The sequence below is a fragment of the Lycium barbarum genome, chromosome 5 (assembly GCF_019175385.1).
Source record: "Lycium barbarum isolate Lr01 chromosome 5, ASM1917538v2, whole genome shotgun sequence".
Classification (NCBI taxonomy): Eukaryota; Viridiplantae; Streptophyta; class Magnoliopsida; order Solanales; family Solanaceae; genus Lycium; species Lycium barbarum.
In genome coordinates, this window is record NC_083341.1 from 12,350,859 (window position 1) to 12,370,330 (window position 19,472).

The window sequence follows — 19,472 nt, forward strand, 5'->3', positions numbered from 1 at the left end:
TTAGTTACCGTTATGGCAGCTTCCAACAACCCCGACGAAGTAGTCACTGATTTCTTCCCTTACTATCGACTTTATAAAGACGGTCGAGTAGAGCGTTTCTACAAACTTCATGGTGTAACCGAAGTCCCACCATCACCGGAAGATCCAGCCACAAGCGTATCATCCAAAGACGTGAACATCTCCCCTCACGTCTCCGCCAGGCTCTACCTTCCAAAGAACACCACCACCGATCAAAAGCTGCCCCTCTTGGTTTATTACCACGGCGGAGGACTTGTGTTGGGATCCGCCTTCTTCAAAACGGAGCATTGTTACCTCAACCATTTAGTTTCTGAATCAAACTGTGTCGCCATCTCTGTAAATTACAGGTGCGGGCGTTAAATGAGCAGGTTGAATGAAATTTGGGCGGGTTAAAATGAATTGGATTAATAACGGGTAATAGGCAGGAATGCCCTTATTTTGGGGCGGTCTTTAATTTTTGGCCATTAAATTGGTGATCTTTAATTTTTATCTTTCGTTAGAACCTCTTGATTTCGGATTCCAACCCCGCTCAGTTAAAAATATAAAAAAATCACAAGGCCTCTACCTTAAGGTAGAGTTTTGAGGCAAACTTTGCCTTAAGGCCTAACTTTGCTGCAAAACTCTTGCCTTGCAAATTGTCTTTTTTTTTTTTTTACTAAACCGAAGTTCGAACCCCAGACCTCATGGTATTAGGCGAAAGGGGCAAAACTTAAAGACCCCCAACTTGAGAGGCAAAAATTAAGACCACTGCATTTGAAGGGCACTCCGCACAAAAAAATGATTAATAACTGGACAGTCAAAAAGTTGAATTGACCTGCCCAAAAGTTGATTGGGCTGAAATAAATTGGACTAAATGGGCTAAAAAGTGAGTTATAACCCCATGTGCCCAAGCCTTAATTTTTTGATTTCTTTGTTTTTTTTTTTTTTTTTTTTGTATTAAGGTTGACGAGGTTAAGGGTGCTGTTCGTAGGATGCGCAGGGGAAGAGCAACCGGACCTGATGAGATTCCGGGGGAATTTTGGAAGAGCGCGGCCCCAGAAGGTTTGGAGTGGCTGACTAGGTTGTTTAATGTCATCTTTAAGACGACATTGATGCCCGAAGAATGGAGGGCGAGTGTAATGATCCCTCTATACAAGAATAAGGGAGATATCCAGAGTTGCAACAACTATAGAGGTATCAAGCTGCTAAGCCATACTATGAAAGTGTGGGAAAGGGTGGTGGAGATGAGGGTGAGGAGAGGTGTGACTATTTCAGAAAACCAGTTCGGATTTATGCCGGGACGTTCAACTACAGAAGCCATCCATCTTATGAGAAGGTTGGTCGAGCAGTATAGGGAGAGGAAGAGGGACTTACACATGGTATTCATCGACCTAGAAAAGGCTTATGACAAAGTTCCAAGACAGATCCTATGGAAATGCTTGGAGGCTAAAAGTGTACCTGTGGCGTACATTAGGGTGATCAAGGACATGTATGAGGGAGCCAAAACCAGGGTGAGGACAGTAGGAGGAGACTCAGAGCACTTTCCAGTTGTGATGGGGTTGCATCAAGGATCAGCTCTTAGTCCGTTTTTATTTGCCTTGGTGATGGATGGATTGACACGGCAAATTCAAGGTGAGGTGCCATGGTGTATGCTTTTCGCGGACGACATAGTCCTGATTGACAAGACTCGTAGCGGAGTTAACGCTAAGCTGGAGTGTTGGAGACATACTCTGGAGTCTAAAGGGTTTACGCTGAGTAGGACCAAGACAGAGTACTTGGAGTGTAAGTTCAGTGAAGCAACTCAGCAGACTGACTTGGAAGTAAGGCTTGGTACCCAGGCCATCCAGAAGAAAAGTAGTTTCAAGTACCTTGGGTCTATTGTGCAAGGCAGCGGGGAGATTGACGATGATGTCACACATCGTATTGGGGCAGGGTGGATGAAATGGAGGCTTGCTTCCGGAGTGCTATGTGACAAAAAGGTGCCACCAAAACTTAAGGGCAAGTTCTACAAAGTGGTGGTTAGACCGACTATGCTGTATGGGGCGGAGTGTTGGCCAGTTAAGATCTCTCACGTTCAAAAGATGAAAGTTGCCGAGATGAGAATGTTGAGATGGATGTGTGGCCACACCAGGAGTGACAGGATTAGGAATGAGGATATTCGGGATAAGGTGGGGGTGGCCTCGGTGGAAGACAAGATGCGAGAAGCGAGATTGAGATGGTTTGGGCATGTGAAGAGGAGAGATACAGATGCCCCAGTGCGGAGGTGTGAGAGGTTGGCCATGGATGGTTTCAGACGAGGTAGGGGTAGGCCGAAGAAGTATTGGGGAGAGGTAATTAGACACGACATGACGCAATTACAGCTTACCGAGGACATGACCTTAGATAGGAGGGTTTGGAGGACCCAAATTATGGTAGAAGGCTAGTAGATAGTCTCGTTATCCGTTCTTATTAGTAGTCGCATTATTGCAATATAATTTCTTGTGCTCCGATTTCTGCTATTATTTGTTACTATGTGTTATTTCCTGTGCTTTGGTTATCCTGTGTCATCTGCTCTGATTTCTGCTATTATCGGTTATTTTCTGTGCTCTGATTATCCTGTATTATCTGTGTCGCTTGCATTATTTCATTTCCATATCGCTTTAAATCTCTTATCCGAATCTCTTAACCTTATCTAACCGTATCTGACTTCGTTTTATGCTTTTATTGAGCCGGGGGTCTTTCGGAAACAGCCGTCCTACCTTGGTAGGAGTCAGGTCTGCGTACACTCTACCCTCCCCAGACCCTACGATGTGGGATTTCACTGGGTTGTTGTTGTTGTTGTCTTTGTTTGTTTTTTTTTCATAATGTCTTAAGTACCTAATCAACCAACTTTATTGAGAAATATTACTTTTTTTTAGGCCAAGGGATTAATAGCGAGATTTCGAATCAACTTATTGGTCTTATGGTTAGTAGTAATTTTTTGGGCCCTTCTTTTGGGGTGGTCTTTAAATTTTGTCCCTCATATTTGAAATCTTTAAATTTTGCCCTTCGGCTAAAACCCATGCGTTCCAGGTTCGAACTCCCACACAGTTAAGATTTAAAAAAAAAATCGCAAGACAGAGTTTAAATTTCGTTATGCCCCTACCGGCATACACTTGTGAAGGAATTACCAAAGTTATGTCGGACCCGACATACTTATGCCTTATGGGCAGACTTGACATAAGTATGTTGGGTCCGGCATAACTTTGGTAATTCCTTCACAAGTTTATGCCGGGTCCGGCATAAAAGTTTCCCATTAAAAGTTTGCCCATAACTATGCCCCCGCCGGCATAAACTTGTTAAGGAATTACCAAAGTTATGCCGGACCCGGCATACTTATGCCAAGTTTGCCCATAAGGCATGAGTATGCCGGGTCCGGCATAATTTGGTAATTCCTTAACAAGTGTATGTCGGGTCCGGCATACACGCGACCCAAACCTTGCCTTGCAATTTTTTTTTTAATTTATTCTTGAGCGGGGGTTCGAACTCAGAACCTCGTGATTTCTGCGTGAACGCTCAGAGTTGCAATGCGAAGGGTAAAAATTAAAGACCAGCAATATGAGGGGCATAATTTAAAGACCACAAATACGAGGGGCAAAATTTAAAGACCACCCCAAAAGAAGGGCAATCCGCGCAAAAAATGTAATTTTTTTCCCTCTTTGTTATGACTATATAACTATAAACAAAAAAAACTTTTTGACAAGGTTTTTTATGAATCAATTTGGGCTACATGGCAGCCCAACTTTTAAATAAGTGGAGTTAATAAATGAGCGGGTCAACTTGAATGAGTTGGACGAATCATGTTTTCATAAGCTAACTTTGTCACGCTTAATTATAGGCTTGCCCCAGAGAATGACTTGTCAACACTTTACTAGGACTGTTGGGATGCCCTTCAGTGGGTCGCTTCACAAGCTGATGCTACCACCGTTAACAAAGAACCATGGATAGAAAACCACGGTGATTTTAACAGAATGTTCGTCGCAGGGGATAGTGTCGGTGGCAATATAGTCTATAACGCGGTCATCAAAGCCGGTAGAGAAAGCTTAATTGGAGATGTGAAACTCTTGGGTGCCATCTTGGCTTTCCCTTTCTTCTTGTTCCCATCGCTAGAAAACATTGAGCACGCTATGATGTACAAGCTTTGGAATACCATTTTCCCACAGTCTGAACAGGGAATTAATAGCCCAATGGCTAATCCAATTGCTGAAAGGAGCCCGAGCTTATCGATATTAGGGTGCTCGAGACTTTTCGTATGTACAGGGGAGAAAAATGAGCTTATCCCAAGAGAAATTGTAATTCAATTAGTTGAAGCGGTGAAAGAAAGTGAGTGGAAAGGAGAAATAGAGTTTATTGAGGTTGAAGGTGAAGGTCACTGCTTTCAGGCTGCTAATCCTGAAGCTGAGAAAGCGAAAGATCTGATCAAGCGCATGGCTTCTTTCATCCAATGCAAGTGATGGAGTTTTGCAATTCAATTATAGCATGTGTCCGATGAATTATTATTATTATTGAATTAATATTTGCAAATAAACATATTTAAAGGTGAATCTATTGGAAGTGTTTTCTCATACCTGTAAATTGTTAGCAGCTATTACATTAGTTATGAATGATATGTGGGAGAATTTTTTTTTCCCTTTGGAGAGTTTAATTTGGGCTTGTAAAGAGTTTGCTATTGCTTACATTAGACTATTAATTATTATTTATTATTTATTAATTAATAAGTGAAAAGTGAAAGTTCATGGTACGGCAAAAGGTATTACGGTAATTTTATATTGTCCAACCTTTTTTCTCCTTCTAGACAGATCCTAGACAAATACTTTTCTAGACAGATCCTTTTCTTTTCCACTTTAGTGCCTTATTTCTCATTTCTTAACTATCACATTTGCTTTCCTCTAATTTCTCACTTCTCCATTCTGCTTTACTCTCTCTTTCAGGTAAGTCGTCATTCTTTCTATTTTCCTTCTCTCAAATGTTTTAGATTATTTTATGTGCTGACTTTTGGGTCTTTGATTTTCTCTTGCTACTTTTGTTTTTAATTTGTGTTTTTCCTCTGCTTTCTCAACCATGCATGTGTTTCGGTCTCATTTAAAATAATATTTTAGGGTCTAATTTCTCTAACTTGCATGTGTTAGCTAGGATTTTAAATAAATAGTACTAGAAGTTAAGACTTGCCCTCTAATTTTATGATGTGTTTCGTAGTGCAGATTTTGCTATTATTGAGCAGAGTAGTAATTTGTTGTTGTGATACTGTGCTGGAGTGAATGTCGTGGTGAGTCGATTGCTACTTTTTTCTTTTGATTGTTTTTACTTTCATTGCCAAATCTGTCTTTGAATGCATCAATTAAAAAAGGCTACATTCCTACCTTTACCAATATTTTATATTTTAATAGGTTTTAAACAACAATGGAGTCTTAATCTTTTATTGTTAAAGCTTCAACTAGATATTTTTTGGCAAGGTAACAATCACCCGTTCTACTCACTCGTTGGATTCCTAATTTCAAAATTTTCTCTAACTTTGTTTTTAGTCGGAAAGATTGTGCATATTTCTGTTCCAGATCGAATAACTGAAAAGAGAATTTGCAATTTCTTGAGGGTAAGAATAGGGGTGTACCAAAGAAAGCTCATCTTAGGTGTTCAATATTTATGAAGAGAGATGTATATAGGAGGGTCAGTTCTTTAAGGTTTCACGAAGAACTTCGTAGAGGCATGTCGCTACGCGTGTTTGGTAGAGCTATTCACGTATTTTATATCACCATATGAGACACAAGTTTGGATTTTCCCCCTTATTTTGGATTAAAGTTGAGGTGATAATTCTTTTCTATTTTTGTGAATTGATTGGAATTGCACTGAACTAGAGTTATTCCATTGATTTGTCTATATTTTCTGGATTCATGAGTTTCTGAAAATCATGTCCTCATAGTTGATTTTTATTGGACTTCGCAGGTGTGCATTTTTTATATGGTAAGTCGAGCTGTTGGTAAGCTCAGTTACTTTTTAAATTTTGTTTATACCTTTGAAATTCTGAGGAGATATGAAGCTCAAAGAGAACATGACTAACCATAGTAATGGTTAACATGATAGACTAACAGTCAAATGTAGTTATAGAATATAACGGATTTGGATCTTGTGTGTGCAAATTATAGTCTGATTATTTTAGCACCGTAGTATTTAATTTCAAAGGGTAGGAAGGTTAAGTTGTTGACCTAACCAATCCTGCTAATCTTTTCCAGCTTCTCACTAGAGTAGAAAGAAGAGGAAAGAGGATAAATTTATGACACAGTAACTTCAGTTGCTCACTAACTGAATAAAAGAAAGAAAAATTCATACCAATTATATTGGCAACTGATAATTTATTTCCATCATGTTAAGCTGCCTAGCTTTTGGTCAAATTCATCTTGTTTACAAACAAGTTTATGTATGCTAGTTTTTTATTACATAAATTAATTACTATGAGCTACCATACATCGTTTGATTAATTTATATATAATTCTAGACATTCATAAGGTACTTTTACCTTGTAATATTGATTTGATTAGGGGTTGTTGTCATAGTTTTGAGACACATTTATTGCTTCTTGTTCATATATTTAGTTGTTCTTAAGCAGAGTGAAATTTATCTGTTGCCAGAGATGAGGATATTTCGAAAGACAATTTGGAGAAGTTGCAATGTTGGAGAGACTCATTTAGTCAAGTAGGCAAAATAATAGAAGGCAATTTACAAGTGTTATGACGTGTACAAGTCTCTCTGTCTTTTCCTCTTTAGTTTTCTCTGTTGACAAGTTCTCTGAAAAGTAAATGGATTTTGTGTAACCATGATGTTTCAAAATTGTTTCTTCTTTTTTCTTTCCGTGAATGAGTTTATTGGTTGAAAAAACAATGGTAACAAGTGTTGTTGAAAATACTATCCCTCCTTGCTAGTTAAAAAAATAAAAAATAAAAAAAGAACGGAAAACAATCAAGTCTAAGAGGGACGGAGAAAACACACAAAGAAAGGTTGTTACTATATTGAAAAATATTTTTCAAGTTCACACAATGAAGGCTGTATAGGATTTTAGGGAAGCAGAATAATATCTAGCTGTACAATCTCTTGAACTCTTCTTCTTGGGCACATTTAACAAATTCTAGCTGCATTGTGATTCAAATTAGTGGATCTATTGTATTTAAGAATTGACCCTTTAATGTGTCAACAAATAGTGGAGGTTTTAATCTTTGTAATTGCACTTTCAACCTCCACAAATCACCCTTTTTTTAGTTGGCATGGAGATGGATTAGTTTTTGACGCATGAACTATATCATCAACTGAAAATAAATGGGAGACTGATTGCCAGACACAATAATCAACCGCCATGTCGATACGACGGAAAAGCAATTCCATGCAGATAATAAAAAGGTTCGGGAATAAGGAGTCCTCTTGTCTGATTTCTCTAGAAGGCAAAAAAAAAAATCAGTGGGCTTACCGTTAGTAAGAATGGATATGATTCAGGTGGAAATACAAGGCATAATTATTTTTAGGGAAAAGGTGCAAATATACCCCTCAATTTTGTGATTTAGAACAGATATATCTCTCGTTAGAAAAGTAATGCATATATACCCCTGCCGTTACACAAATAGAGCAATTATACCCCTGTTATTAGAAAATTAAAGTACTTGAGAGCTTGTTTAATGAAAGATCAATCCAAACAGTGAAGGACTTTTCGAGTCAAGCTTTAAAAGCATGTATGCCTTTACATTTACTGGAAGAGAAACCACCTGGCTGTTGCAAATTGATAAAGAAGCAGGCCAAGCGATTGAAGCGGAGGCTTTAGGCCCCTCAATCTGTGAGGCCCCATTTTCTATTATAACAGTATGTTCTAAATAGTTGTGGTTATTTGTCTTTAAGAATATTGAATAATTTAAGGTTAAGAAATAAAATATCTTCAACAGCAAGAGCATTGAAGAATTAAAATTTCACATTTCTTTCCATTAATTTTAATAACGTATAGTATTTTTCGTATAGTTCCTGAATATCTAACTTTAAATTTGAAAATATTAAGTTTATATCATCCAATTTAGCTTCGAAAATTAGTTAAACTAATTCTCGATAAACGAAAAATGTCACATATTTTTACATTTTCTTATATATTTAGTTCAAAGGTGTATATTGTTCTTTTTTAATACTCATTTAGAACTCAAATACGTCAAACAATAAAATATGAATCAAGTTACTCAAACACACATACACAAAATAAGAAAAAAGAAAAGAAAATAAAAAACAAAGTTGAAACTTTTATACAATCTCAAGAAGAGCTCTCTAAACAATGTCTCATGGAAAACTAAAATACATCCGTTATATTGTCCATTTAAAACAGAATTGTTAGAATAAGTCCGTTATAAATTTGATTAAAAAGCTAGAAAAATGGACATTAAATGAAATAAAAAGTTTTTTTTAAAAGTAAAAAATCCAAGGCCTCTTGATAAACTTTTGCTTTAGGCCACCAAATATATTGAGCTTCCCTGTAAACAAGCATAAATAAAGAGGTAATAGGATCAATAAGGCAAGAAAAGATGTTGTTGATACTCCCTCCGTTTATTTTTATTTGTTCACTATATTAAAAATAAATTTCACTTTTACTTATTCACTTTAGCATATCAAAAAAAGATAAAAAAAAAAAACTTATTTTATTCTTAACATTAATTACTCATTTTCAAACTTTCTCCAAATTCAATGAGATTATATATCAATTAATATAAATATTATAATAAAATATATATTTTATGTATTATTAATTTTATAGGAACATGCAAAGTGAAAAGTTAAAGTGAACTGAATCTAGAATCTAGAAAGAGATGAGAGAGTGGACTGTCTACGGTCATGACTCTGACATAAGGCATTGAATAATAAATGGTCTATTATAAAATGAAACTAAAAGAGTCACAATATTAAAGGATGAAAACCATAGAAATAGAATGACAAAAGAGGAGGAATTTTTACTATTCTTCCAAAATGTGTTTCAAGTGTATTTCATATGAAAACTTATGCCTCTATTTATAGTGCTACATATGCATTCAATATATGAGAAAATGGAGGAACCATTAAGATGGTGGAGCAAAATGGAGGAACCATTAAGATGGTGGAGGAGAAGCATTATATTTGTGTATTGGACATCCATAATATATTTCATAACACTCCCCCTTGGATGTCCATAGATGATGTGCATCGTTAAAAACCTTATTGGGAAAAACTCTGTGGGAAAAAGCCTCAATGAAGGAAAAAAAAAAGAGTACACATATCTAGTAATACGCTTTGAGAGCTGCCTCATTAAAAAACTTACCAAGAAAACCCAATGGGACAAAACTTGGTTAAGGAAAAAAAAGTACAACCCGTATTTCACTCACCCTGACGAAGACCAATATTCAGATGTCGGAGTCTTCGCATTCCAATCTTGAATATCATCTTCTCAAGAGTTGAAGTTGGCAAAGATTTGGTGAACAAATCTGCAGGATTTTCACTTGAACGAATTTGTTGCACATCAATATCACCTTTCTTTTGGAGATCATGTGTGAAAAATAACTTTGGTGAAATGTGCTTCGTTCTATCTCCTTTTATAAATCCTCCTTTTAATTGAGCTATGCATGCAACATTATCTTCATATAATACTGTGGGTAATTTTGTATCACACTTCAAGCCACATCTTTCTCTGATGAAATGTATCACTGATCTCAACCACACACATTCTCTACTTGCTTCATGAATGGCTATTATCTCAGCATGATTCAAAGAAGTAGCAACAATGGACTGCTTTGTGGATCGCCATGATATAACAGTACCTCCGCATGTAAACAGATAGCCTGTTTGAGATCGAGCTTTATGTGGATCAGATAAATAACCTGCATTTGCATAACCAACAAGATCTGTACTACCTTTGTTAGTATAAAACAGACCCATATCACTAGTTCCCTTCAGATATCGCAATATATGCTTAACTCCGTTCCAATGTCTTCATGTAGGAGAAGAGTTATATCTTGCTAGCAAATTAACAGAGAACGCTATGTCAGGTCTTGTAGCGTTAGCAAGATACATAAGTGCACCAATTGCACTAAGATATGGTACTTCAGGACCAAGAAGCTCTTCATTTTCTTCTTGAGGTCGGAACGGATCTTTACTCACTTCAAGTGAGCGAACAACCATTGGAGTACTTAAAGGATGCGCATTGTCCATGTAAAATCTTTTTAAAACCTTTTCGGTATAAGCAGATTGATGGATAAGGATCCCATTTGTCAAATGTTCAATCTGCAAACCAAGACAAAGTTTTGCTTTTCCCAGATCTTTCATCTCAAATTCTTTCTTTAAATATTCAATCGTCTTTTGGAGCTCTTCTCGAGTTCCAATTAGGTTTATGTCATCAACATAAACAGCAATTATAACGAACTCCGATTTTGCTTTCTTAATAAAAACACATGGACAAATGACATCATTTATATAACATTCTTTTACCAAGTACTCACTGAGGCGATTGTACCACATGCGCCCTGATTGTTTTAGACCATACAACGATCTTTGTAATATGATTGAATACATCTCCCGAGACTTTGAGTTAATTGCTTCAGGCATTTTAAATCCTTCAGGAATTTTCGTATAGAATTCATTATCAAGTGAGCCATAAAGGTAAGCTGTAACCACATCCATTAGATGTATTTCAAGGTTTTCATGTACAGCTAAATTGATGAGATATTGAAATGTTATGCCATCCATAACTGGTGAATATGTTTCTTCATAGTCGATACCGGGTCGTTGAGAGAATCCTTGTGCAACAAGGCGTGCCTTGTATCTCACAATTTCATTTCTCTCATTCCTTTTTCGCACAAAAACCCATTTATGGCCAATTGGTTTTACACCATTGGGCATTTGGACTGCAGGTCCAAAAACCTCACGTTTGGCAAGTGAATTCAATTCTGATTGAACTGCCTCTTGCCATTTTGGCCAATCATATCTTCGTCGACATTCTTTGACAGATTGGGGTTCCTGATCGTCAATGTCTTTCATAATATTTAGGGCAACATTATATGCAAAAACATTATCCACCATAATCTTCGATCGATTCAAATTTATCCCATCACCAGAAGTACTCAATGATAGTTCTTTATTTACTTGAGTCTCGGGTTCCCTAATATCTTCAGGAGTATCAGGATTAGTCAGATCTTGAATATCTTCATGATATTCTTTCATAGTGTCATTTTGATCATTTTTTGTGTTTCTTTTTCTAGGATTTTTATCCTTAGAACCCAATGGCCTACCACGCTTCAGGCGTGCATGAGATTCAGAGGCTATGACACTAGTAGATTTTCCCTTTGGGACATCAATTCGGATAGGCACATTCTCTGCAGGGATATGTGACTTAGTTATCCTTTTCAAATCAGTAAATGCGTTTGCCATTTGATTTGCTATTTTTTGCAAGTGAATGATCTTCTGGATCTCCTGTTCACATATGGGGGCACGTGGATCAAAATGAGATAGTGATGGAACTTTCCACACAATTTCTCTTTTGATTTCTTTTCTCTCTCCCCCTAATTGTGAAAATTTGTTTCATCAAATCGACAATCTGCAAATCGGGCAGTGAATAAATCTCCCTTCAATGGCTCAAGATAGCGAATAATAGAGGGTGATTCAAACCCAACATATATACCTAACCTTCTTTGGGGGCCCATCTTAGTACGCTGTGGTGGTGCTACAGGCACATATACAGCACAACCAAAGATTCGGAGATGAGTAATATTTGGTTCATGACCAAATACTAATTGTGACGGGGAGTATTTATTATAATGAGTCGGTCTGAGGCGAATAAGAGATGCTGCATGTAAGATAGCATGTCCCCAGCCGGTAGTGGGCAACCGTGTTTTCATAAGTAGTGGTCTTGCTATCAATTGTAGTCGTTTAATAAATGACTCAGCAAGGCCATTTTGGGTATGAACATGTGCTACAGGATGTTCAACTTTTATCCCAACTGATAAACAATAATCATCAAAAGATTGAGATGTAAATTCTCCGGCATTATCGAGGCGTATAGCCTTAATGGGATAATCCGGACACTGTGCCCTTAAGCGTATTATTTGTGTCAATAATTTCGAAAACGCCAGGTTTCGAGACGATAGGAGGCACACATGAGACCATCTTGAAGATGCGTCTATTAGGACCATAAAATATCTGAATGACCCACAAGGTGGATGAATAAGTCCACATATATCCCCATGTATACGTTCTAGAAAAGCAGGGGATTCAATTTCAACTTTCATTGGTGATGGCTTAGCTATCAACTTACCCTGATAACAAGCAGCACATGAAAATTCACCACTTTCAAGAATCTTCAGGTTCTTAAGTGGATGCCCATTTGAATTTTCAATAATTCGTCTCATCATTATTGATCCAGGGTGACCTATTCGGTCATGCCAAAGCATAAAAGTACTTGAATCATTAAACTTCTGGTTTACGATCGAGTGTGCTTCAATTGTACTAATTTTTGCATAATACAGACCAGAAGACAAAGTTGGCAATTTCTCCAAAACATATTTCTGGCCGGAGACATTCTTTGTAATGGCAAGATATTCATCATTTATTTCGTTTAATGTCTCAGCGTGATATCCATTACGGCGGATATCTTTGAAACTTAACAAGTTTCTTAGGGATTTAGAAGAGAATAATGCATCTTCTATAACAAGTTTCGTCTCCTTAGTCAGAAATATAGTAGCTCTTCCGGAGCCTTCAATCAATTTTGAATTGCCAAAAATTGTATTAATATTTCCCCTTTTTCTATGCAAGTGAGAAAAGTATTTCTCATCTTTGAATATGGCATGTGTTGTTCCACTATCAATCACACAAATATCTTCATGATTGATCATTGATCCAAATAAAATTTGAGGATTTCCCATAGATTCTTCAAAATGAAACAATAGATAAAGTGAATATCAAAGTAGATATTATGATTAGGCAAAGCATTACACACATTTTATTACATATATTACTATTTAAACAAAGCATTACACACACTTCATTTACATAAACATGGAAACATAACCACATACAAACGACACGTATGAAATATCTAAGTTTTTACAGATCCATCACCGATCAAATGATCTATTTTCCCTTCAGGGAGTTCAAAGAAATCTGCCACATCTAGATGCATGGGCTCAACATTATCTTCAGAAATAAAATTTGCTTCGGCATCCTTTTCTGCCCTTTTGAGAGAGGCTTGATACAAATCAACTAGGTGCTTTGGCGTACGACAGGTACGTGACCAATGCCCCTTTCCTCCACATCGGAAGCATTTATTTTCTGAATTTTTCTTTTGCACAGCTTTATGCTTTTCATCCTTCCTTTTACACTGCTGGTGGTGAAGGATATTATTTGGTGCAAGACGAGAATCATGATTAAAATTCCTTCCTCGACCACGACCATGACCACGACTGGGGTCACAACCTCTTTCACGCCTAGAATGACGAAAATTTGCCTCATTCACTTCAGGGAATGGGGCAGTACCAGTGGGTCGGCTTTCATGATTTTTCATTAATAATTCATTATGTTGTTCAGCCACTAAAAGATGTGTTATTAAATCAGAATATTTCTTGAATTTCATCTCTCGGTATTGCTGCTGCAGGAGCATACTCGAGGCAGGAAAAGTGAAGAATGTTTTCTCCAGCATATCATGATCAGTAATATTTTCACCACATAATTTCAACTGAGAAATAATTTTAAACATGGCGTAATTATATGCCTTAATAGATTTAAAATCTTGTAGCCTTAAATGGAGCCAATCAAAACGTGCTTGTGGAAGTATGACCATCTTCAGGTGGTCATATCTATCTTTTAAATTATTCCACAGAGTAAGAGGATCTTTAACAGTGAGATATTTCATTTTCAAGTCCTCATCAAGGTGATGGCGGAGGAATATCATAGCCCTGGCACGGTCTTGGTTTGATGCCTCATTTTTATGTTTGATGGTGTCTGTCAGACCCATCGCATTAAGGTGAATTTCGGCGTCAAGAATCCAAGACATATAAGTATTGCCGGATATATCTAAAGCTACAAATTCACGTTTGGTAAGATTTGCCATTAGTAAAGAAAGATAAAGAAAGATAGAAAATCAATACCTTCGAGGCTTTAAAGTATTTGCTCGGAACGGCAGAGTCTCGTGCTGATAACGTATTATAAAATGAAGCTAAAAGAGTCACAATATTAAAGGATGAAAATCATAGAAATAGAATGACAAAAGAGGAGAGATTTTTACTATTCTTCCAAAATGTGTTTCAAGTGTATTTCATATGAAAACTTATGCCTCTATTTATAGTGCTATATATGCATTCAATATATGAGAAAATAGAGGAACCATTATGATGGTGGAGGAAAATGAAGGAACCATTAAGATGGTAGAGGAAAATCATTATATTTGTGTATTAGACATCCATAATATATTTCATAACATGGTCTTATTTATTACTCCAGTTCTTCAACAACGACTAACTGCTGGTTCATACGTAATTTCGCTAAACATCTTGAGCATTTATTTATTTGGAAAGTTGAAAGTTCTTTCAATTAACTGGAAGTGGAGTGCCCATAGACATTGGACAATTTGCACGAAAAAGTAATTTTAGTTGCTAAATTGCCACGTTAATTTGATCCAAATTTAATTATATTTATGTAAAAATTATTATAATTTCTATTGTATAATTTTGAATTAAGATAAATTTTAAAAAAATATATATATTAAATAAGCATAGATTATTAAATTTAACCTAAATAATCATATAAATTTATCCTATTTGAATCATTATGGGCAAAATAGTGTGACAAAAAGACGTTTTCCTTTCTAAAACAGTGAAGAGTGACCTTTTCTCTCTCTCTGTCTCTCTATAACCCAGACTAATCTTTCCAGATATATATAACCCAGGCTAATCTTTTCATATATATATATATATTATAATAATCCAGACTCTACTCCATCTCCAACACAAAAACAACATTTTCATAGTCACTGTTTTCTAACATTTGCACATTCTGTTTCGACTATGGCAGCTTCCGATGAGGTGGTCACCGAGTAGAGCGTTTCTACGAACTTTATGGTATAACCGAAGTTCCACCATCGCCAGAAGATCCTGCCACGGGTGTATCATCCAAAGACGTGTACATCTCCCCTCACGTCTCCGCCAGGCTCTACCTTCCAAAGAACACCACCGCCGATCAAAAGCTGCCTGTCTTAGTTTATTACCACGGCGGAGGACTTGTGTTGGGATCCGCCTTCTTCAAAACGGAACATTGTTACCTCAACCATTTGGTTTCTCAATCAAACTGTGTCGCCATCTCTGTAAATTACAGGTACGAAAGATCAATCCAACCAACTCTTACTAAATTCAATTTCTTTATTTTTATTTTTAATTTCTGAAGTACCTAATAATTTCTTTATTACGGTTATATATAATAATCAATAAAAATAAAAATAAATTAAAGTATTTTAACTAGGTTTTCTATGGATTAATTCAATTTTGAGATGGACTGAATTGAACGGGTCAAAATGAACTGAGCCAATGGCTAGGGTCAATTTTAATGAGTTGAGCGGATCATGTTTCATAAGCTAACTTTTTCACCTTAATTACAGGCTTGCTCCAGAGAATGACCTGCTGACACTTTACCAAGACTGTTGGGATGCCCTTCACTGGGTCGCTTCACACGTTGATGCTACCACCATTAACAAAGAACCATGGATAGAAAACCACGGTGATTTTAACAGAATATTCATAGCAGGGGATAGTGCCGGGGCAAATATAGTCTATAACATAGTCATGTGAGTCGGTAGAGAAAGCTTGATTGGAGATGTGAAACTCTCGGGTGCCATCCCTCCTTTTCCTTTCTTGTTGTTCCCATCGCTCGAAAACATCGAGCATGCTTTAAGTTACAAGCTTTGGAGTACCATTTGTCCCCCGTCTGAACGGGGAATTAATAGCCCAATGGTTAATCCAGTTGCTGAAAAGAGCCCGAGCTTATCAAGATTAGGGTGCTCGAGACTTTTCGTGTGTACGGGGGAGAAAGATGAGCTCGTACCAAAAGAAATTGGAACTCGATTTGTTGAAGTTGTGAAGGAAAGTGGGTGGAAAGGAGAGATAGAGTTCATTGAGGTTGAAGGTGAAGGTCACTGCTTTTCAGGCTGCTAATCCTGAAGCTGAGAAAACTAAAGATCTGATTAAGCGCATGGCTTCTTTCATCCAACACAAGTGATTAGAGTTCTACAATTATGTATCCTAGGAAATATTATTGTTGAATCTTCTAACTTATATTAGCGATGAGTAATATTTGCAATAAACATATTTAAGAGTGGATATTTGCTATCTATTTTGTTCTACAAATATATATTAAGGGGTGAATATTTTATTGAAAGTGTTCTCTTGTGCCTGTAAACTGTTAGCTACTGTTACAGTTTCGAACTTTTGAAGCAAATCGCTTCGAACAAGTAATATATAGGTTGGCCTCATTTCCCTGGAATAGTGGAACCCCGTAAGGAGGAGGCAATTTTTTCCCCTTTTGAGTCACATTTTAAAGTAGTGTGATATTCAATGTTTGTAAAGATGCTTATAGCAATAGTTTATTACTAAACAACAGCCAATCAGTGGCGGATCTAGCGCATAAACAACAAGGTTCACAGATATTCAGTAACTTTCCATAGACGTTGTATATATAATAAAAAATTTATTTAGTATCTGAAATATTTGATTGAGAATTCAATTATTCTTGTATATTAAATTTGAAATAGCTATAGAAACTCATAAACCTTAAGTATCTACTTGTCATTATTCAGCCAACATTTTCCCATAAAACATAGTGCAACGTCCCATTGTCCTAATAAAAGAGTGAGTTACTTAAATGGTCATTCAAATATAATAAATTATCTATCAAAGTCTCTTATCATTAGTTTGTATCAATAAAGTCACTCAAGTTAGACTTATCTACAAAGCCATTACAACTAAAAATCTAAAAGGGTAATTTCATAAATTTCCCCTGAAGTTTGATTTTATGACGCTAACTTTCTCTATAATATTATACGCCGAACTCCCTTATTTTATATATCTTTGCTTCAAGCGACAATAGTTTATTATAAGTACACTAACATTTCTTATTCTACATTTTGCTTCCATATTATATGAGATTGCTTTTTTGCACTTGATAGGATTGATATAGTCCCTCCATCCTTAACTAGAGTTTTTGAGTTTGACCTTGAGAAATATTTTACAGTGTCTACCCTTCTCATACCTAGCGTTTTAAAAATGTCAATTATATATCGTATCATCTCTTCAGGTTATGTTTGGTACCAAAAGAAGGTCGCTAGAAAATATTTACATCAATCTACATAAGAAACTGACAAAAGAAATAAAATAAAATGAGAAATTGAACAAAGTAATGATGAAAGACAACAACATTGGTAGTGTCACTACAGGAAGGTATGGAAATATCTTATAGTGGTCGAGTTTTTACTTCTTGTTCAATAATTCCTTTAGGCAAACTTCTCTTGTTACTTTTTTAGAGGAAGGGAGTCAGTACTCTCTCCGTCCTATAATAAGTGATACTTTAGTAAAAAAAATATTTCATAACAAGTGTCATCTTAGAAAATCAAGATATAAATTGGTTAGTTTTTTTTTCCAACTCTACCTTTAAAGAAAAAATGACAAGTTAAAGTAACATCTAAATGATGATTCGAAAAGCCACATAGTAACTTAATATTGTTGGATTCTCAATATCAAAAGGATTACTACTCAGTGCTCATGCATGCTCTAATCAAGAGGAAAAAATAATTCATTTTTATTATATAGGAGTAATTTAATAAACTTCAAATTACATTATTATTTTTTTAATATTCATATTTTTTAATAAGGTGACACTTATAATTAAAATCCTGTTATGATTAGACACAAGCTTTTGATGCAATTATTTTGCATGACTATGATGGGTTACAAAGCCATTGAAATAAAGAATGAAATTATTTCGCTTATGATTTGATCTTTCACTGATCGCAGCTGTTCACTTCTTGTTGGTGGTTTGCCACTTCTTTGTTAGTGTCATCCTGTGATTTTATTTTAATTGGGTTATTGTCTGGACAAATTTGGTACACTTCTTTAAGGCTTCTACATTCACTAGCAATACATGCACGTGCGATGCATGAGCCGAATATATTTATTCATTTTAAATAATCAGTCTTTAAAGTTTATATTTTGAAAATAACTTTAAAAACATTCTAATTGTTATTATATATACAAAATGTATTTTATATATCATCACTTTAATTGTAATTAAAAGTCTTTGAGATGGAAAGAGTCAGACCTTTTTATCATTATCATGACAATAAAAGTTGTTCATTGATGTAAAAGAAAATTAGTAAGAATATGAGGGAAAATTAATATTTTGATTCTAAATTTTTTCTTTTAAATTCTTTAATCTTTTATATGTATACCGACAGGTTGATATTCATTTCAATTAAGTAATTATTCAGATCCAAACATAAAAACCATTTTGTTGTATATATTGGATTAAAATATTTTTATTAAATTAATTAAAAAATATATTATAATTTTTTATATTAATTGTTACAAAAAAATAAAAATTAGAAAGATATATGTTATATCATTAATCATCAAATTTTAATTCTGAAATGAAAATATAAAGTAATACATTTTATAAATGTAAAGAAACAATAATCAGAAACTGCAAAGGAGAGTAAATAAGTATAGTATTGACAATGAAGGGAAACGGGGATAAATGTCACTCCCTTCCTTTACTTTTACTTGTCGATGTTAACATATCAAGGAAAAAAAAATTCTTCTTATTTTACCTTTCACATTAATTATTCATTTTCAAATCATTTTCTGAGGCAATTGAGACTATATACCAATAAATACGGATATTATGATAAAATATATACTTGATTTATTAATTTTCAAAGAACGTGAAAAGTCAAAAGTAAACAAGTTATGTGTAGGAGCATTAAAATAACTTTTGGTGCAAATATACATTGCTATTATTTGTCCTCTCTTCACGTTTAAAGTATTGACAAAGAAGGAAAACGGGGATAATAGAAATAAAAAAGAAGATAAATATAAAATAGAAAAATAGACATATATTTTTAGTAATGTGACTAAGTAATATGGACGAAGGGAGTACTTCATTTTTATTAATTCTTAAAGAACGTAAAAAGTCAAGTTTAGTAATGTGGACAAGTAATATGGGACGGAAGGAGTACTTCATTTATTAATTCTTAAATAACGTGAAAAGTAAAAAATGAACAAGTAAAAGTGCACGGAGAAAATAAATATGTGTCGGAGAATTAAAATAGAAGTGCACACATGTATACATGAGAAGAGAATAAATATTCAGTACGATGACATGTATCCACGTGAGATTTATTAATTCTCAAAGAATGTGAAAAGTAAAAAATGAACAAATTAAAG

At 35.3% G+C, this 19,472-nt stretch overlaps 1 long non-coding RNA gene and 2 pseudogenes across 1 annotated transcript; all 3 read left to right on the top strand.

The window, feature by feature from the left end:
• Positions 1-4,745, top strand: LOC132640479 (2-hydroxyisoflavanone dehydratase-like; annotated as a pseudogene).
• A 220-nt stretch (positions 4,746-4,965) lies between these two features.
• LOC132640481 (uncharacterized) lies at positions 4,966-7,202 on the top strand. The gene is made up of 3 exons (XR_009582245.1): positions 4,966-5,281; positions 5,403-5,816; positions 5,956-7,202. It is a non-coding gene; the product is annotated as an uncharacterized LOC132640481 (long non-coding RNA).
• Positions 7,203-7,725: 523 nt separating this feature from the next.
• LOC132639205 (2-hydroxyisoflavanone dehydratase-like) lies at positions 7,726-16,414 on the top strand (annotated as a pseudogene).
• Positions 16,415-19,472: the final 3,058 nt, after the last annotated feature.